This window comes from Schistocerca serialis, chromosome 2, assembly GCF_023864345.2.
Source record: "Schistocerca serialis cubense isolate TAMUIC-IGC-003099 chromosome 2, iqSchSeri2.2, whole genome shotgun sequence".
Lineage (NCBI taxonomy): Eukaryota > Metazoa > Arthropoda > Insecta > Orthoptera > Acrididae > Schistocerca > Schistocerca serialis.
Window position 1 is genome coordinate 706632911 of NC_064639.1, and position 16998 is coordinate 706649908.

Below are 16998 nucleotides of genomic sequence, written 5' to 3' on the forward strand. Positions count from 1 at the left end.
CATACGATATTCATCGTGAGATCTGTGCATTTTACGGAGAAAACATTATGAGTGATGGAATGGTAAGAAAGTGGGTGAGAGCATTTAAAGATGGCCGCACAAATGTGCGTGATGAACAACGGAGTTGTGTCCTTCGGTCGTTAATGAAAGTTTGGTGCAGGAAGTGGACAATAAGATGAGAAAAAACAGACGCTTTACGATTTACTCCTTGCGGGATGACTTTCCTAATGTTTCTCGTAGTGTTTTGTATGGCATTGTGACCGAGCACTTAAATTACCGAAAATAGTGCACATGTTGGGTACCGAAAATGTTGACGGATGTGCACAAAAGCAAACGTTTAGACAGTGCATTGACTTTCCTTGAGCGGTACCATAACGACGGTGATGATTTCTTAAGCCAAATTGTTAAGGGCGATGAAACATGGGTGGCCTACATTACACCAGAATCAAAGCAACAGTCCATGGAAGTTGAGCAAGAGCATCGTTTTGCTGCAAGACAATGCCCGTCCGCATGTGGCGAATCAGAGCAAAGATCTCATCACATCTTTTCGATGGGAAACTCTGGATCATCCTCCGTACACCCCCGATCTTGCGCCCAATTACTACCATCTGTTCCTGCACTTGAAGAAACACCTGGGCGGTCAGCGTCTTCAAGACGATGACGAAGTCAAAACAGTGGTGATGCAGTGGTTAACAAGTCTGGCGCAGACTTCTATGAGGAGGGTATTCAAAAACTGGTACAACGTTACGACTAGTGCCTCAGTATTAACGGAATTTATGTAGAAAAGTAGATTAAGGTACAGGCTTTCATATAAAACTAAAATTATTGAGATGTCTTAGCACGTCTTTTTTTAATTTCAAAACTGTACTTATTTTAAAAAAACACGCCTCGTAGGTAATAAATGAGGACGTGGATTGCAACTGATACTCTGAGATGAAGAGGTTATCACAGGAGAGGAATTTGCGACGGGCCGCATCAAACCAGAGGACTATGTATAGAGAATACTACACATGCCATATGAAATTCTTTTGCCTCTACACACCTCAGTTTTTCTGCCAAATGTCTGGTGCAGTAGCTCAAATGGCTCTGAGCACTATGGGACTTAACATCTATGGTCATCAGTCCACTAGAACTTAAAACTACTTAAACCTAACTAACCTAAGGACAGCACACAACACCCAGCCATCACGAGGCAGAGAAAATCCCTGACCCCGCCGGGAATCGAACCCGGGAACCCGGGCGTGGGAAGCGAGAACGCTACCGCACGACCACGAGATGCGGGCGCTGCAGTAGCCTGGGAGCTTGTAGTCGTATAAAATGAGATGTTTTTAGACTTCGCGTGCAAAGCTATTGTTCACAAGCTATTCTTTCATCTTCAAATTAAACCAGTAAGAGCTGAGCTGTATCCGGATACGACGCAACTCAGATCGCTTGACAACGCGGGCGCCGAGTCGCTGGACACTGGTTGTCAACGCATTGCAAGCGATTGATTGGCAAGTCACGTGGCCGTCTGCGGCGTCCTATCTAACAAGACAGGAAGTGTTTCCCCTATCAACTTATGTTGGCAACAAGGTGTGTCTGAATCGCTCCCTGCGCAGACGACCTTAACAGCGATCGAAACTATAAATGTATCATTTAAATTAATAACGTTAACTCTATGTTAGAAGCTAACGGAAAACGTCGCAAGCGTTACATAAATTTACATAGTGAAACGGTATGTTGGATCTGCAGTTAAGCAGCATGACCATAGCGTTTACACGCGCAAACATGCAAACTCACCGACCTCTAGCGACTCTGGGTCGTCACACGAGGCAACTGCTGCCAAGACCGGCGCGCGGCAACAAGATAACACCCAAGGAAGTCACCACTTGAGATTCCCCCACCCGGTACTCCGGACATAAAGGTCAAGTTTGCTCGCTGAAAGTCGATGTGTACTTGACAAAACAGGGCGGAACGTCAACACATTCGAAATTGCATTTCAAATGGCAGCATTCACACAAGCCGGCAAAGAAACAGAACGGAACGTAATAATCAAGTTTTCTCTGGAAGAAAGTTTAGATGTTGACGTTGGTAGTGGCGATGGAGAGTGACGGCGAGGGGAGGGGACGATGTCGCCGTCTACTAACATGAAAGTAAATTGACTCATATTACAGTACTGGATTTCGTGCCGTTGCATTTTATTAATCTTCATTTTCTTCTTTTGCTGTGTTTTCGTGACACAGTGCATATGTTCATGACGACTTGAAGAGAAGAGAGGCGAAAAAAAAGATTTAAGTTATTTAATTTGACAATTTGCATGACTCGTGGGCGGAAATGGTCCGCAGCATTATAGAAAAAGGAAGTTTTATCTATATTGAAACAGCTGATGCCGCAACTACTACATCCGTCACTCAACAACTAACTGCAACGTATTTACATCTGCGCTCCGGGAATCTCGTAACTCGGGGAGTCTCACAACCTTCTATATTGACAACACAACCAATTTAACTATCTGCATGAGCCCTAAAGGTCTACGTGTCGCGCAAAGGGTTAAGACCTGAGCGGAGAAAGTGCCTACACAGTGTATAAATAAGAACATAATTATCAACCTGGGGTCCGACAGATACCCAGCACATTTCGTTTAGCTAAATTTCTATGAACAAAGTTGGAAACACTGCCTGCCGTCTAGTAGTCCTCTCTCACATGTCTATTTCCGGTCACCAGCTTTTTATTCTTGTGCTGCTTATTAGCGTTTGACAGTTATTTAGTGGCTGGGGAGTTCCTAGACCCTCACATTAACATTTTCGTTACAAGATAGTGCCGAAAAAGTAGGTGAAATTAGCATACTCATGCTTAAAATGGCAAGGAAGTATTTTCTTTGGGAAATTGGATTCGGCTTGGTGCAATATCAAATAAAGAAATGTGATGAGTCACCGGAAGAAGACTGCTGAATCACTGACTATTCAGTTTATATTAACATAACTGTAGGTATTATCTTTTATCTAATGTAATAAAATGCATTATTTCTTCAAATAAGCATTAATTGATTCGATTTCATAATTTATATGGTTGCCTCTACATTAATTTGTATTAAATAACCCAGTTATTAATATTATACATATGATGCAACATTAACAGATCATGGGGACCCACTGGACCCCACGTTACCACCTGTGTAAAATAATGCCACATTAACAAAGGAACGTTAAATAACCTGTTTTCACAGTGAAAAAGTCAATTGTTTAAAGTAGAAAAATGCAGTTGTTTTTATGTTGTTTGGTACTTAGAAATAAAAAGCAAAAGTAATAAGGTAAACAGGCTCTATGCATCATCTTAAAAAACATTGATGAATTTGTACGTATGTATTCTCGCTAGCAAATAAATGTCGGTGCTTTGAAATGTGTGAACTACGGGTAAACTTTCCTGTTGTTCCACTTCTCAGCAGTTTACAGTACAAACTTCATACCTAAATCATCATTTATGAAGTTTTCTTTGACAATTAATAAACTTCATCATTAGCATCTCTTTAACTGTAAGCCTGTTTCTCACTATTTATAGCAAGGGTGGTGCATCAGAGCGTAACCTTCGCCCTTGGGGACTGGGCTAACAAGGGTACCTCACCGATATGATTACCCAGACAGGGTGTGTAGCGTACGACTAGGACCTCAGCGTATGTAAACAGGAAGGCGCAGCTCTCAACCGTTTTCGAGAAAATCGAATTTGAAAAGTTTAGCTTTGTAGGCTCATTATTATTAATAAGCAGTTAGTTACATAATCAGCAGGTCTCTGGATTGAATCTCACTGCCGATACTTTTTTTTTATTTCCCACGTAATTCTAACAAGATGAAACGTCCATACACTGCACAACATACTGTCACATTACCCTGAAAACTTCATTTGTTGGGAAAAGATCAATGGCTCGTTTGGATCAAGGGGGAAAGTTCAACTGATGAGTACATACGAAAATACAAAAAAAAAAAAAACCGTTATGATAACATCTTCACGGTTCGACACATTTACAGCAGCACTGTACAAGAATTTTGAAACCAACATCTTGTGAGACAACATTTTTCTTTTGCTCCTCAATTCATGGAGAGGGCAAACGAACGCGGGTTTGTAGGACGAAACTTCGCAACATGGTGAGAGTCTGCCAATGCAGACTATTAAAGTAATCCCTCCAAAATGTACTCCGCTGGTGCTGCCTTGCGACGTTTATTTTTACAGTTAGGTGAAGAACGTTATAGAACGACTGCGAAATAGCACATACATCAAAGAACAAAATAGAGAGAAGCCTCTAGGGAAGATCGCATAAAAATTCAATCAGTCATGGGTGGCAACTATACTTGTCTGCACCAATACTCGGAGGTTTGCTTTGGTGTGCGTGGGACGCTGAGAAACTGTGCGATAACTGAGAACCGTTTTTTAATGCAAACCACGTTTGTTTTGCAACAGACACATTGAAAAACCACGCACATGCAAAAATTCGGCGTTCATTACAAGTGCTGCATGTTGCAATAAATACTGTTTTCCACGTGATTCTTGAAGTTTTCCCGGCATACTGAATGTTCTATGAGGTTTCGGGATTGCAGGCAGATAATGTTGACTTCTTGCCACAATATTTCAGGTGTGTCCGACAGTGGAGTCTGCTAGATCAGTGTCTGAATCAGATTAGTACAGCGCTAAGGAGGAAGAAACGTGACCACCTACAAATAAAGAAGATACGTAGCTGTTCAAGTCCAGGGCGTTCCTACCATACGTCGACAGCCTTTCGTCTAAAGTCGGCACGACCTTAAGAAAACATCAAGTTAATCTTCCGGCCACCGGTGAAGATTAGCGCACTTCTCGGTTCGGTGAAGGACGATCTGGGTCTGCAGAAGGCCAGAATTTACAAAATTCCTTGCCAGTGTGGCAAAGCTTACATAGGTCAGACGATACGCCCAGTACATAACAGATGCGTTGAATATGAGCGCCACACTCTTCTTTCGCAGTCCAGTTGCCCATAGCTGAGCACTGTATTAACACACGGCACTCTATGGATTATTCTGCCACATAAATCTTCGCCCTGGCTAAATCCTTTTGGGATCCAGCAATTAAAGAATCTGTGGAAATTCGTCTAGTACAAAATCTTGTTAATCGGGACGGCAACTTCCAGCTGGACAAGGCTTGGGTAACCATCTGTGCATGCGTTTCTGCGCCAATTTTTGCAGTAAAGCCGACACCGTGATCTAGCAGACTCTCCAACTAAACTAGTTTACTGCTTGGCGCAATTAGTGGCTCCTTCGAATCAATTCTTCCAAAACCCAACCAATCATTATAGGACATACCACACCCTCCTTCTGGCTGTATGATTTCACCATCAATGACGGCCCTATACAACTCCCCACCTTGAAATACCTTGACCTCACCTCACTTGGACTCCCCATTTCCTTACCCATCCAACGCAGTGACCACAGTAGACTCCGTCTGCTGAAACTCCTGTCTGGCCGGACATGGGGATTGCATCCTTCCACCATCCTTCATACCTAAAAATCCTTGATCTGTTCCATCCTTTTATTATGCCAGTGTTGCCTGGGTCTCCGCCCCGGCTAAATTCTATAAAGCCCTCCAAATCCTTGAACGCCAAGCACTCCACCACGCTTTCCATATCAGTCTGCCTACGAGGATCCTTTATGACCTCATCCCCTTCCCACATCTCCTCCTTTTCCTTGAACATATCTGTATCCTCTACACCATCTGCAGCCTTGATCCGCCTCATCCCCTGGTGTCTCCTTTCCTTTCCACTCCCCACCTGCTTCTGTGCCTTTACCGATGTGTTCCACTCTCTCTCCATTTCCACACCCTCCCCCTCCTCTCCCATAGGACCTTTCAATGTCTCCCCATCATGGATGATGTGCTTTGACCTGATATTTACCCTTCCTTCCAATTCTGACCCTCCTCTTCCCCTTCCCTCCTCCTTTGGGCTCCCTCTCCTTCCCCTCCCCTCTCTCCTACCACCCTGTCCTTCTCGCTTCTCCTTCCCAGTCACTGCACCCCCACCTAGGCTCCCCCTCCCCCCACACTCTCCTTTCTCCTGCCCTTTGGCGTGCTACCGACTCCCCCCCCCCTCCTGCACCTTGCTGCCTCCCCTCCTCTGCTGACCCCCCCTTCTATCTTTCCTCTCTCCCTCCTCTCTCACCTCCTCTCCTTTGGCAGGACCTTCCAATTTTAATCCAGCTACACTGTCGTGTTTTAGTGCCTGCCCTATATGTAACATCAGTGCGGTGTGTGTTCGGCGTCGTCGTCTCGTGTGGCTCTCACTACTGTGAACGCCGTTTTTAATTGTGCTCTTCGTACTGCCAGCATTTATGCGCTACGTCTTCATCGAGTGTCCTTTGAATTATACGTGGATTTTATGCAAACTTGCCTCGTGAAAGTACCCCTTTTTGTACATTTTAACTCCCATTGTTTCCCCTTCTCAAGTGTAAACTTCATCTTTTATACCCATATTTTATGTATGTACCGTTCTCCTGTGTTGTTTTATGTAGTCTCTCGGCTGAAGAGCAGTGAATTGTGCCGCTGACAGCCCACTCCTGCACCCATGAGGCAGGGGTATGAAATAACAATAAAGGAAGAAGAAAAAACTAGCAGACTCCAGTGGCGGACACTCACCTGAAGACGGCTGGACGGTTGCCAGCCGAAATATTGTGGCAAGAAGTCAACATTATTCGCCTGCAATCCCGAAACCTCATATGTTTCTGTTTTCCATGTTTCTACAGTCGGCAGCAGCCTCATACATGCAGTGTTCTATGGGTTACACATTATACTTGCCACATATGTAGATACAATAATATAAAGAAAATGGCTGTACTGATTTGCATGAGAGTTCTCATGTATCCTTTTTTTTACTTCCAATTTCCTACCGAAAAGTTTTTTTCTTCTTTTTTTAAAGTTACAGATTACGAAACTAATAAATCAATCACGAAATATTTATCATTTGTACAGCCATTATAAATCCGTGGTTACAATCACGCGCGAATGAAAAAAAAATTACCAGCATTGAGTTTCGATTCACAGTCTTTCGGATCATGAAACTAAGGGCCTATTCATTCAGCTACGGACCACACAAAGTATATAAACACATCGTAACTTTTCAGATTCAATTTTCTCTGAAACGGCTGTGAGTTGCGTCTTCCTGTTCACACATATTGAAATCCTAGTCGTACCCTACGCATCCCGTCAGTATGAATCAAATCGGTGAGAGGAATTGCATACGGTCCCTTGTAAGCGAAATGATGTTGAGGTGATATTTCCGGTTAGTGTGAAGACATCATTTGACAGGGACATCGTCTGCCGTTCATTCCGATCCGTTGACATCTATTGTGGATCGACCTCCACCATAGATTTACGCGTGCAGTTATAGTCTTACATAAATTACTCGTAGCTGGCACTGCCTGCGGCTTGTAGTGCCAAGTACGGAGCTGAAAATCTGCATGCTGCCGCCAGAGCACCTCTCTTCCCATGGCGATAGAAAATCGCTTTAAGGCCTCTTTCTCCGACAAAAATCTACTAAAAAATCTCAAATTAACGTGTGATATAGATCTCTGTAGGGTCTCTCCGTGTGTCAAAAATCTCGTTCCTAATTTTAATTATAGGCTAAGTTACGGCAATATAGATGAAATTTTCGCGTTCGTAAACAGCTTCAAAAGTGTGGCGAAATATCTGAAAAACTATTGAACTCTCAGCAATACTTTCTGTTTCGTTGATTACCAAGATATCTTTTCAGAGTTGCGTATTGCATTGAGATCCTAGATACAGGCTTCTGAAAACGGCGTTTTTATGCAGAATATTTAACTCATAACAAGTATGAACTTCAAAATATCTGTCTCCTACAAGAAAAGCGTCAGTATGAAATTTATAGTCTCTGTTTCCTACAAAAATAACGTAAAAATTCCGAAATTCACGTAAGGGCCGCGCCTACACTTAATCACCTATTTCGTCTACGTTTACGGCAATGTATACGCAGGGCATGGCCAGAAATGAAAGTGGCAGATCAAGAGGTCCAGATGGCCAATCGTTTAGAAAAAATAGCAATTTTCGTGCGGGTCGTGCGAGACGTGAGCCATGTAAGTTAGGGCAGTTCGCAGGGCAGCCTTCGGCACAGCGGAAAAAGAATACAACGATAATCCCAGAGTCGTGAGCCGTACCTATGCGAAAACCTTTTTTTATCATTCTAAATTTTTATGTTACTTACAACGCAAATAAACCGAAATAATGTTCAAAATGTTGTATTTATTAATATTTTCATAAAAGCTATGTAAAAGAAAGGCAAAGGAAATTTTGGCATTGCAGACAAACTTACAAGAGGTCACATCCCGAAAAGTCTGCATCAACATTGCACCTCACGGGCTATTCTTGCCATTATTTGGCGAAATGACGCGTTAAACCGTCGGCGTACCTTCTAACGTCAACGCTGAGCGTGCCAGGTCCAACGTGCTGCTGAATGATTAGACACGATGCGACTTGTGCAAATGGTAAGTGTGCCTCAACGCGCCATACGCGATCGGAGCGCGCTCCAGCAGCAGTTGTCGGCTCTATCTGGCTCGCAAATCACATTGTTTACTAAATGGACAGGCATAAAATTTCTACGTTAGTTCTATTAAAGCGCATATTTTCTGCTTTCTCCATCTACATTTACATCTATTTTATACTCAGCGAACCACCGTGAGGTGCATGGCAGTGGGTACGTCTCGTTCTAGGAGTTATTACAGTTTCTCCTCATTCCATTCATGTATGGAGCACAGGAAGAATGATTGTTTGAATACCTTTGAGCATGCAGTTGTGTTGTTGTTGTTCAGTCCTGAGACTGGTTTGATGCAGTTCTCCATGCTACTCTATCCTGTGCAAGATACTTCATCTCCCAGTAGCTACTGCAACCTACATCCTTCTGTATCTGCTTGGTGTATTCATCTCTTGGTCTCCCTCTACGATTTTTACCCTCCACGTTGCCCTGCAATACTAAATTGGTGATCCCTTGATGCCCCAGAACATGTCCTACCAACCGATCCCTTCTTCTAGTCAAGTTGTACCACAAACTTTTCTTCTCCCCAATCCTATTCAATACCTCCTCGTTAGTTATGTGATCTACCCATCTAATCTTCAGCATTTTTCTGTAGCACCACATTTCGAAAGCTTCTATTCTCTTCTTGTCTAAACAATTTATCGTCCTGTTTCACTTCCATACATGACTACACTCCATTCAAATACTTTCAGAAACGACTTCTTGACACTTAAATCTATACTCGATGTTAACAAATTTCTTCAGAAACGCTTTCTTTACCATTGCCAGTCTACAGTGTATATCCTCTCTACTTCGACCGTTAACAGTTATTTTGCTCCCCAAATAGCAAAACTCATTTACTACTTTAAGTGTCTCATTTCCTAATCTAATTCCCTCAGCATCACCCGACTTAATTCGACTACATCCCATTATCCTCGTTTTGGTTTCGTTGATGTTCATCTTATACCCTCCTTTCAAGACACTGTCCATTCCGTTCAACTGCTCTCCAAGTCCTTTGCTGTCTCTGACAGAATTACAATGTCATCGGCGAACCTCAAAGTTTTTATTTCATCTCCATGGATTTTAATACCTACTCCGAATTTTTCTTTTGTTTCCTTTACTGCTTGCTCAATATACAGATTGAATTACATTGGGGAGAGGCTACAACCCTGTCTCACTCCCTTCCAAACCACTGCTTCCCTTTCATGTCCCTCGACTCTTATAACTGCCATCTGGTTTCTGTACAAATTGTAAATAGCCTTTCGCTCCCTATATTTTACGTCTGCCACCTTCAGCATTTGAAAGAGAGTATTCCAATCAACATTGTTAAAAGCTTTCTCTAAGTCTACAAATGCTATAAACGTAGGTTTGCCTTTCCTTAATCTATCTTCTAAGATAAGTCGTAAGGTCAAATGGTTCAAATGGCTCTGAGCATTATGGGACTTAATATCTCAGGTCATCAGTCCCCTAGAACTTAGAACTACTTAAACCTAACTAACCTAAGGAAATCACACACATCCATGCCCGAGGCAGGATTCGAACCTGCGACCGTAGCGGTCGCGCGGTTCCAGACTGAAGCGCCTAGAACCGCTCGGCCACCAACGGCCGGCTCGTAAGGTCAGTATTGCCTCACGTGTTCCAATATTTCTATGGAATCCAAACTGATCTTCCCCGATGTCGGCTTCTACTAGTTTTTCCATTCGTCTGTAAAGAATTCGCGTTAGTATTTTGCATCCGTGACTTATTAAACTGATAGTTCGGTAATTTTCACATCTGTCAACACCTGCTTTCTTTGGGATTGGAATTATTAAATTTTTCTTGAAGTCCGAGGGTATTTAGCCTGTCTCATACATCTTGCTCACCAGATGCAGCATGCAGTAGTTATTCTAATCTTATCCTCTCGATCCCTATGTGAGCGATGCTTAGGAGACTGTGTCATCATTTAAAGCCGGTTCTTGAAGCTCTGTTAATGGACTTTCTCGGGGTAGTTTACGACTATCTTCAAGAGTTTACCAGTTCAGTTCCCCCAGTATCTGTGTGACACTCTCTCACAGGTCAAAGAAACCTGATTTCGTGCTGCCCTTCTCTGTGTACATTAAATATCCCCTGCCACACTGTTTACATGGGGATCCCAAAACCAGATATCGTAAACCGATTTTCCAATACCGCTTCTGGGTGGTCATGTAAAAACTCCAAAATCGATTCTGGAAATCCGTCTCTGGTTGCCGGTTTTCCAATTCCACAATCGATTTTCTCTCCCATGTAAACCAACCAGTTTTGGAAAATGCTTGGGCTGTCAGATTGTTTTTAAAAATTTTCTGCTGGTGTGGACGGAGTGGCTCTTTGTACAGTGAAGGATAAGTAGAAATATTAGACTGAAGCAGTGTTTCCAAATTGAGTTTTCTAAATTTCCCCATAGTTGACAAAAAATTCTCCAGCATGATGCTGTTTTGGCAAGTTTTCCCCAAATATCTTAAACAATAGTTAAAAGGAATAGGTATGTTTATCATCAGTATTAGCAGCATGAAAAGGCTGAGGTATACGTCCAGGACCGTAAAATTACGTTACATGTCAAAAAAGTATACTACTAAACTACAATTGTTAATTTGTAAATAAAAACGGAAACATTGGCTTTCTTCATCTTTTTTTCATTGTCCTACAGGTTTACCACTAGATAGTACAGAAACTTTAGAAATAGATAAAACAGCTGTTTTGTGACTTAGTGAGTGACAAAAGTATAGTTACGGCGGCATGATTTAAAAAATTTTAATGTCTTAAACATCTACCAACACAAAATATAAATTTTCTCTGGCATAAAAATTATAGTACATTGATGTATTATCATAAAGGTACCATGTTACATGGTACTATGAATGAAATTATGTGATGTGAAGGCCTACTATAGTTATTGTACAAATGCAAACACTGTTTTTCATAATTTACATTGGAATAAAACAACAATAAAACCAGTATGACAGCTTTTTTATGCCACACGTGAAATAACACCGACAATATTGTAAGTATTACATAAATCCTCTGACTCAAATTTCGTAAGCATTTTAGTGCTTAGTTCGAATTTATTAGATCTTCACTCTTCAAACTGTAGCGCACTCTAATTATGTGATCTGCTGTCCTTGTGTGTATCCTGTTTCTCAATTCGTCTTTTACCATATTCATTATAGTGAATGCTCTCTCCACACTAGCATTGGAGAATGGCAGGATCAAAATTCATGCGACCAACTTGCTGACAGTTGAGAATTTACGCTCTCTAGTAGCATCTTCAAAGGCCGACACTTCACACCAAAATGGCTCTGCCGTTGAACTGACCTTGTTCCATTGTTGGACAGGGGGAACTCGCCACTGATTCAAAGCGCTGTCAACGTTGTCAGCTCCAAGTAATTCTTCAAAATTGGCCGTTATATCCCTCACATCAGGCCGGACTTGGCTAGTTGCCGAGTCAGATGTGAAATAGACAATTTTTTCCAAGAGCTTTAGATTTTTTTTGGAATTCTCGTCTGAATTTCTTGGCATAATTGACAAAAAAATGATACACACCGCTCTTTTATAGCTCTTAACTCTATTTGGCATAACTTAATCATAGCTAACACTTGGCACAAGAATCATAAAAGAAGGTGGTATACATGGAAGAATCCTGGAGATACTAGAAGATATCAGATAGATTATTTAATGGTAAGACAGAGATTTAGGAACCAGGTTTTAAATTGTAAGACATTTCCAGGGGCAGATGTGGACTCTGACCACAATATATTGGTTATGAATTGTAGATTAAAACTGAAGAAACTGCAAAAAGGTGGGAATTTAAGGAGATGGGACCTGGATACACTGACTAAACCAGAGGTTGTACAGAGTTTCAGGGAGAGCGCAAGGGAACAATTGACAGGAATGGGGGAAAGAAATACAGTAGAAGAAGAATGGGTAGCTCTGAGGGATGAAGTAATGAAGCCAGCAGAGGATCAAGTAGGTAAAAAGACGAGGGCTAGTAGAAATCTATGGGTAACAGAAGAAATGTTGAATTTAATTGATGAAAGGAGAAAATATAAAAATGCAGTAAATGAAGCGGGCAAAAAGGAATACAAACGTCTCAAAAATGAGATCGACAGGAAGTGCAAAATGGCTAAGGAGGGATGGCTAGACGACAAATGTAAGGATGTAGAGGCTTATCTCACTAGGGGTAAGATAGATACTGCCTACAGGAAAATTAAAGAGACCTTTGGAAAAAGGAGAACCACTTGTATGAATATCAAGAGCTCAGAAGGAAACCCAGTTCTAAGGAAAGAAGGCAAAGCAGACAGGTGGAAGGAGTATATAGAGGTCTATACAAGGGCGATGTACTTGAGGACAATATTATGGAAATGGAAAAGGATGTAGGTAAAGATGAAATGGGAGATACGATACTGCGTGAAGAGTTTGACAGAGCACTGAAAGACCTGAGTCGAAACAAGGCCCCCGGAGCAGACAACATTCCTTTAGAACTACTGATAGCCTTGGGAGAGCCAGTCATGACCAAACTCTACCACCTGGTGACCAAGATGTATGAGACAGGCGAAATACCCTCAGATTTCAAGAAGAATATAATAATTCCAATCCCAAAGAAAGCAGGTGTTGACAGATATGAAAATTACCGAACTATCAGTTTAATAAGTCACGGATGCAAAATACTAACGCGAATTCTTTACAGACGAATGGAAAAACTGGTAGAAGTCGACCTCGGGGAAGATCAGCTTGGATTCCGTAGAAATATTGGATCACGTGAGGCAATACTGACCTTATGACTTACCTTAGAAGAAAGATTAAGGAAAGGCAAACCTACGTTTCTAGCATTTGTAGACTCAGAGAAAGCTTTTGACAATGTTGACTGAAATACTCACTTTCAAATTCTGAAGGTGGCAGGGGTAAAATACAGGGAGCGAAAGGCTATTTACAATTTGTACAGAAACCAGATGGCAGTAATAAGAGTCGAGGGGCACGAAAGGGAAGCAGTGGTTTGGAAGGGAGTAAGACAGGGTTGTAGCCTCTCCCCGATGTAATTCAATCTGTATATTGAGCAAGCAGTAAAGGAAACAAAAGAAAAATTCGGAGTAGGTATTAAAATCCATGGAGAAGATATAAAAACTTTGAGGTCCGCCAATGACATTGTAATTCTGTCAGAGACAGCAAAGGACTTGGAGAGCAGTTGAACGGAATGGTCAGTGTCTTGAAAGAAGGGTATAAGATGAACATCAACGAAACCAAAACGAGGATAATGGGTTGTAGTCGAATTAAGTCGGATGATGCTGAGGGAATTAGATTAGGAAATGAGACACTTACAGTAGTAAATGAGTTTTGCTATTTGGGGAGCAAAATAACTGATGATGGTCGAAGTAGAGAGGATATAAAGTGTAGACTGGCAATGGTAAGGAAAGCGTTTCTGAAGAAGAGAAGTTTGTTAACATCGAGTATAGATTTAAGTGTCAGGAAGTCGTTTCTGAAAGTATTTGAATGGAGTGTAGTCATGTATGGAAGTGAAACATGGACGATAACTAGTTTGGACAAGAAGAGAATAGAAGCTTTCGAAATGTGGTGCTACAGAAGAACGCTGAAGATTAGATGGGTAGATCACATGACTAATGAGGAGGTATTGAATAGAATTGGGGAGAAGTGGAGTTTGTGGCATAACTTGACTTGAAGAAGGGATCGGTTGGTAGGACATGTTCTGAGGCATCAAGAGATCACACATTTGGTATTGAAGGGCAGCGTGGATGGTAAAAATCGTGTAGGAAGAACAAGAGATGAATACACCAAGCAGATTCAGAAGGATGTAGGTTGCAGTAGGTACTGGGAGATGAAGAAGCTTGCACAGGATAGAGTAGCATGGAGAGCTGGATCAAACCAGTCTCAGGACTGAAGACAACAACAAACTCTATTTCGTCAATACCACCTGTCACTTCATTGTAATTAAATCCTAAACTGATGCATTCCGTATTCATCACATTGTCCCTAACATTGAAGCCTGTCAAATCTTGTCTCTTGGCATTGCTTAATCGCTCTGAGGGAACCAAAATTGACGGACAATTCAGCAGCAAAGTATGTAGTTCTAATAGCAGGTTAAGAAGTTCAACATTATCAGCCTGAAACATACGATTACAATGCGTGATTGCTTTTAGGGAGTGTTTGAAAACATATGATATAATTTATTGGGTTTTGATAACAGCATAAGATCTAACTGACCAGTAGCACAGCACCTTTCTTCATCCTAGGCCAATTTGAAGTGAAGCTCTAAAGCATCCCACTGATCTAAAATTTTAATAATGTCTTCTATGGGAGCCAGCCAGTGCCTCGCTGACAACTTGTCTATTTTGAGCGGTTGCTTTCTGGCCAGTGTTTCATGCAGCAGAGAATATTCAATTTGCCCCTCGGTACTGCACGAAAATCAGTTGTGAACTTCTCTGACGATGTATTCTAAGTGCTAGGGTAACACTTTGCAAGCGTTTTCTGTGGCAATGTACAGTGGGTGTCACACATGTTTCACAGTAGTATGACGGAGCAGAGATCCTTTCAAAATTGAAGAGAATGATTGATGCTCTACTGCCATTACATTAGCTCCGTCCACACCTCTCCTTACTAACGTATTTAAATCAAGGCTATCTGTAGGTAGCTTCTTTTTAAACACATTGCTAAAGAGCCAAAATCACCACCTTATTTCCAACAGTCTATTAAACATTGTTATTATCTTTTTCGTGATTTGACTAAAATAATGCACAATGATGCACAACATTATCTTGGTGTCAGTGGAGGTACTCTCATCTATTATCATCAAATATAAAGACCATCGCCAATGTCTCCATGGAGATCCTCAAGCAAACATGGTGAAATCACATTAGCAATCAGCCTTGCACATCTAGTGTGATACAACTTCATTCCACAGAGTACAGCATACGGATTGTCCAACGCTGGCAACAGATTTCCTAGATGGCCTACTGCTGATACCGAACAATGCTCCGCAATGAATGCCGCCACTTTCAGTTCTGCAATTTTTCTTTCTCTAGGTATATTTGCACCATAAAATGTTAATTTTGAGTTGCTGCAACCGACTTGTGAAAATCTGAGGCCCTGTAAATGCTTCTTACAATTTGCCATGGTTACACACATCTTTTCTAGGTGTTTGTAGTGTGCATTTGCACAATTTTCAAAACCTCTTTGGTTCTATCGGGTTTTAAACATGTGAGCCACCCTGAAACAAATACGAAATTCACGTTATAGTAATTACCCAGAAACTGACAATTTTTATTTTATGGCCACGAGGGTGTCCCAGAAAAATCGAAGTCGTTTTTCTTGAACGCATATCCTCATAATTTATTTACACGATATGAAAAACAATTGTAAATAAAATTTCGTAGACATAGGACCATGGTAGCCAACGGCGTTGCCGCAGTGGTAACACCGGTTCCCGTCAGATCACCGAAGTTAAGCGCTGTCAGGCTGGGCTAGCACTTGGACGGGTGACAATCCGGTCTGCCGAGCGCTGTTGGCAAGCGGGGTGCACTCAGCCCTTGTGAGGCAAACTGAGCAGCTACTTGATTGAGAAGAAGCGGCACCAGTTTCGTAAACTGACATACGGCCGGGAGAGCGGTGTGCTGACCACATGCCCCTCCATATCCGCATCCATAGACGCCTTAGGTCTGAGGATGACACGGCGGCCGGTCGGTACCGCTGGGCCTTCCAAGGCTTGTTTGGACGGAGGACTGTGGTAACCCGTGCCGACTTGTACTGAAACATGTCAGTACAAACTAAGTGAGGCGAACGCTCACTATTGCGTTGATGTGTTTGTAAACATTTTTAACATTGCCAATAATCGGATTGTTGTCAAACAGTGAACATGTCAGTGGAATTACAGTGTATTAACTGTAATTTACCCTTGCAGTGCTGGCGCCATAAACTATGCTATATGCTTCTGCGAAAGGAGAAGTCACACACGGAAGTACAAAATCACTAAAATGTTGTTAGTAAACGGAAATGAAAACTTTATAGGTATTAACATGTTTAATACAGATTCCAACTACAGCAATTATGCACACTTATCGCAAGGAAAGGAAACAGTACTAAATACATAGAACTGCAACGAAGTAACACAACAGACAACAATGGCTGCGTCATACAGTATTGTCATCTAGCTAATGTTGGGTGCAGCCAAAAACGAGTGACTATCCGCAAAAACCGTCAGACATACCGCCTTCAGCACTAAGGAGTGGTTTGCTGTCTAAAGGTAAACACGCTGTACGTAGTAGCTCTAAAAAGTGTATGCATTAAATAGGCTACGTAAAATATCAAACCAAAGTCTCAAAATTGCCTTCTAATGACAAGTTTAGGCAGTTTTATTTTATGATGTCAGTGAAGCGACTTTAACTATCAGTGAAACTGCAAATCTCACTGTATGCCTGTCAGATCCTTGCCTAATTGAGTAAAGCTTGGAGGGAGTTACAAAA

The 16998-nt window shown here is 41.8% G+C and overlaps 1 protein-coding gene across 6 annotated transcripts in view; it reads right to left on the minus strand.

The window, feature by feature from the left end:
- The window catches only part of LOC126457865 (uncharacterized), a 277897-nt gene that overhangs the window by 242757 nt on the left and 18142 nt on the right, over positions 1-16998 (minus strand). The window contains exon 1 of one of the 6 annotated variants that reach the window (XM_050094514.1): positions 1784-1847. The exons of 1 other annotated variant lie outside the window; for it this stretch is intronic. The gene's annotated coding sequence lies outside the window, so the exon portion shown is untranslated. Of the gene's footprint in view, positions 1-1779; positions 1848-16998 lie in introns of those variants that run through there. 4 more of the 6 variants (XM_050094513.1, XM_050094520.1, XM_050094519.1 and 1 more) reach the window with 4 other exon arrangements.